Below are 5284 nucleotides of genomic sequence, written 5' to 3'. Positions count from 1 at the left end.
ATTTCATTTGTTTCAGATGATCAATTCATCAAGTCTAAAGAGTTTAAATCTTTCTTATACCACTTCAAAGGGAAGAAGTTGAGGGAAGCAATGCCAAATATCACACCAGAGAATGAGGAGGCAATGTTGCAGAAGCTTAGGGCTGACATTGATGCAGAAATGGAGACAATGAGCCCTCAGAGAGGAAGGTAGTTGCTAGTGGAGGTAGGTATTATTCTTTTCCCAGGATGGGATTTGAGTGCATCTTTTATTTTTGACAATTTATTACATTCAGACAATAAGGACTTGAAGTTGAATGTCCAAGGCATTAATGATATATTCATTGGATCAAGATATGATCTGGATGAACAAGCAATATTGTTATGGGTATTGTACCCCGCAAATAAAAGGCCAAAAATCATAGATGTGGATAAAGCTTTTGGTCACATGATGACCCTGAAAGTTGGAGGTAGATCCTATGGTCACTGTTGACATAGGTATTAATATCTCAAAATTCAATAAGGCTCAGATGAAGCATGAGATAGCACAGAAAAATAAATATAAGGCCTTGTATGAAGAAGCCCTTAAGAGGAGTGGGCAACTGATCCCTCAAATTACTGATTCAGGAGGCCACTGGAAGAAGAAATTTAAAAAATTAGCTTATGAGCATAATAAGTTGAAGAGGGAGATAAAGAGCATCAGGGCTGATACTGCTTGTGTATTGATGAGTAAAAGATATGATAATATGGAGAAGGCATTGAATGAATTCAGGGATTTATATCGAAGGAACATGGACAATATGGTGTCTAATACCAGAATTCGAGATAGACTCAACCTGTTGCTACAAGATGCATCAACTAGGGAAAAGGTAAAGAAGAAGGTTCGGTGTTTGCTTGTCAGACATGATGAATTTACGAAGGAATTGAAATCTGAATTTGACGAGTGCCAGCAAATTGTTCAACATGGGGTTCCCAGTTTGGTAGATGATGCAGGTGTAATCAAGGACAAGACCATATGGCTTTCTGAGTGTAAGTCTTTGCTTAGTGCAACCCAATCCATTGCCAAAATGGATATTCTTGATATGAATGACATGGTCAATCAGTTGGAGAACTTTTATGTGATAGAGAACGTAGCCAAGGATGCAATATTCAATGCTACAACTTACAAAGACGCAAGCTATTTGCGGTACATTCAGAAGTGCGGACATCAGCTGGATCGAAAATCTTAAGTCATTTTTTAGTTTTGTGTTTATAGTGCAATTGATGTTTTAGTTAGGTTGTTTAGCTGTTGTTTAGTTAGTTGTTTAGGATAATGAAAGGGTGTGTCCTTTCATTCGTATCTCTTAGCATGTGTATTTATAATGAGTCATTTTTGTATGTAAAGGCATCTGAGGATTCAGAAAAGACATAGTGCCTAGAAGGACTGCAAGTTATATGTATTAGGGAAGTCTATAGGAAGAAGAAGTATATTTTTTGTGCAAACAGACTATAATGGAGTATTTTCAAGTGTAGCTTATGTATGTAATCATCTCCTAAGGATTAATATATAAATGTTCATTGTTTCTTTTTCTAAATATTGTGCATACTTCTGCATTGATGAGTTATCTCTATCCTCTTGATAAATCTATCATTTGATTTGCTATGATGTGCCACCACATGTTGATACATTAAATGTGAGATTGGGTTTTTCATTGTTGTGTAACACATACTTAAACCTTCATAGTTGATGATTAATATTGTCTCAGGAGTTGATAAGATTTTTGTCCACAAAGTGTCATAAATATCCCTGGATAGAGGCACTGGTCTGTTATTTATCTTTTAAGGTCCTGGTTGGCCATGCATTTAAGGTCCTTGATAGAGAAACAATCTTCCCAAATTCTATATGAACTGATCTTTGCATATTTCTTTTAAGTCCTGAAAGCATTCTTATTCTTAATATATTATCATAATCATTTTCATTTTCATTTCTTTTCAAAGGCATTCACTTAAGCACATAATAAAGCATAATTGCAGAACAATAGTTTGTCAGTTTTGTAATTTGCTAAAAGGCTTAAAACCACTTTAAATAATCTCTTTGTGCTTGAGACGAAGAGGTACACCCACCTAGGTTCAGTGGAGCCTTAAGTGTAGAGGGATTTGGTCTTCGACCATCCCTATTCATTGGCCAAGGCTAGCTGGATTAGTTGAGGATTTGGCAAACCCTTAATTTTTCCAATCTGTGGTTTTGGGCACCAACACAATCAATAAGGATAAACTCACAATATAGTTTCCTCAAAAAATATAATGGAACCTCAAAATTATTACAAGGTGGTTGGTCAAAGACTTTCCACCACCTATCCCAAAAAACATTTTTCATCTACAAATGGCTACACTAGTGTATAGGAAACTTCTTTGAATTAAGAGGTAAGATCTCACCCATTTTCAGATTAATAAAAAGAGCACACATTTGTGCTTTCCTTATGTTTTTTTTTCACTTCATTATATGACAACCCACTAGAATAAAGAGCACGACACCGATCCCTATAGCTTCCCCATTTTGTAATTTGATTGGAAACTTCATTGGCACTACTAGCCAATGATTCTAGGGTTGTGGCAAGGGATGTGCATGATGCTCATGCTTGGATGCCTTCAGTCTATTCACTAGTCTAGTTATTTTGGCAGTGTTTTGTGTTAACTAGTTTATCAAATCCTCTTGTGTAGCTTGTGAATGGTCTACTGGAGGATATGGAGGGTTTGTATCTTGAGGGTTTGGTTGTGGGTTCTCCTATGGGTTCTCTTGTGGGTTTTTCCCTAAGTTTTCAATAGGTGTGTCTTGTTGGGGGGCATTATTTTCTGAATTTGATATGTATTCATAACAAAAAATAAAAATCAAGAATAAAAAATGATGAATTTACATTCTAATTGCGAATATAATTTATCAAATGCATACAATAGATGAAAAAATTCAATCTTGTACCTCTTTTCATTATGTGTGTGTTTGATTTTTAAAAACTTTATTCGCGTATTGTGTTGCTTGAAACCCTTAAAGTGTTTTTTCTTGCAGTCGTGGGTGAAAATGACCCAGTGACCGCAGTCCAAAAAAATTAATTGACAACAAAATGTGTACGGGGTTTTGAAAACTAAACCGCGTACGCATTTAGTATAAGAAAACCCCATACGCGGTTTTGCTTCATTTAGGCTCAGAAAAACGAGCCAAAATGCATACGAGGTTTTTTTAATTTCAAATAACCTGTGCGCATTTTGTGTTTTTCCAATTTTTATTTTTTTATTTTTTTTGGGGGGGGGGTGCCACTTTTTTACACACCATCTTGGTGCACACACCATTTTGGTGCACACACCCCATAAGCACTACACAATGAATCCTCTAAATATTTTCTATATCCATGAAGATATTTTAGATTATAGTTATAGAAAGCCTCTAGCTAGTTCTCCACCCCATCTATCATCATGCAATAAATATGTCCATGTTCCCATAGATAACACCAATCCACAATTAAGGGATTATGTTACATCAAAAATATTCCTTTTTCCAAACTACTAACTAGGATCCAAGAGGAGTTTTTCATTGTTCCCAAATACCTACATAATGTTCCATCCATGCTCTTAGCCAATTGCCAATTGCCAAATATACAAAACCAAAAAATACAATTAATGATTCACAACAATCTTCTCAAGATATGTAGTGAAATTATTGATCATATCCTCAGCTCCAATTCTCTCCTTCTATCTTCTTCCTCCAACTCATAACTTACCCTTACCCTCTAGGCCTCTTCTCTTAACCTTCACCAAGTTTGAAAAATAAATAATTATTCCCAAATAAAAGAGTCTAGACCACAACAACTTGCGAATACACACTATCCTCAAATTTCAGCAACCTGTAAAATTATTAAACTATCTTGCATACTATCATTAAACTTACACTTGTGTGAAATGATTATTTTGATTACCACATCCTTTAGCAATAAGTACTCTATATATTAATGATAACCAAAATTACAACCATCTTAATCAAATCCTATCAGCATATCAATTATGCATGTTCTCTTGCCAAAGCCACCTTGTCCATCATTAAATAGATTTTTTTTTCTTATGTACCATCTCAAACCCCTCAATAAGAGATACTTAATAACTATTTTATTTTATTTACATTATTTTTTATTTTTAATTGAAAATTTTTATTTTTTTTTATTTTTTAAAATTTTTAAACAAATTATACACTTTGTAACTTTTCAAAAAATATATTTATTAAAAAAAAGAGAAAAGATATTAAAAATTATTGAAAATAGAAATAAAAACAAAACCAAAGGAGAATGACAAAACTAGTGGAGTGTTTAGACCTATCATAAACAATGTTAAGAACTTAGACTTAGAAATGTCTTATAAAGGATAAAGAGAAACATAGTTGTGTGCCTTCATTCACTTTTATGCTGGCAACATAATTTAATTTTCTAAAAATATTTTGTCAATTGATTTGATAAAAATCTTAAATAAGTTTTTAAACATAATTAATCCAAGGATGGATTTGGACCAATCTAACATCTTATCACTTGAAAATATTTAGATTACTAACTTATAAATCCAATAAATATTTTTTTATATTAATAAGCAACAAAACTAGGGTGCTAGCCCTATAGACAAATAGCCCCCCGTAGGTAGCTTTAACAAGCCATTAAAAGCACATTAACAGTCCAAAATACAATATCAAAAGAAATTTAGAGTAATAAAACTAGCATTATTAAAGTCTTTAGAGTATATGAAACTAAGACAAGTAAAGCACCAAAAAATAGTAGATAAGTGGATATGTGCAAATAGGCCACCCCAATCCTTAATGAAGAATTTAAACAAATCCTTATAGTTTCCTTCATCTTCAACCTCATTCCTGAGAATCTTCTTCTGTAGTTGGAATAGGGTAGTGTCAAACCCATGCATCACCTTCGAGGTGGACCTAGAAAAGTGCACCATCTTCTTTTCAAAGCCAATAACTTCTACCTTCATGGTAGCAAGGTTGGTAGCAATGTTGTCACATTTAATGCAGGAATGAGTCTCCTCTACTAGGTGGGTTCCATCAGTCGGGAGGGCATCTTCAGATAGGTGGGCATCCTCGATCAGGTCCACAATTATCGACTTACTATTATCCGAGTGGCCAATGGTCATCTTCTCCATGTTGTTATCCTCCTTAGAATCCTTCAACTCCTCCTTTGTCTCATTATCTTCCTCAACTTTGTCACCTTCCATCTTATCTTTCCTTTTATTGAAGACTTTCCTACTAGCCTATTAGACCTCCTAGGTTGGAGTTACTTTCACTC

The sequence above is a fragment of the Cryptomeria japonica genome, chromosome 9 (assembly GCF_030272615.1).
Source record: "Cryptomeria japonica chromosome 9, Sugi_1.0, whole genome shotgun sequence".
NCBI classification, from domain to species: Eukaryota; Viridiplantae; Streptophyta; class Pinopsida; order Cupressales; family Cupressaceae; genus Cryptomeria; species Cryptomeria japonica.
This window is presented reverse-complemented; position numbering follows the sequence as displayed.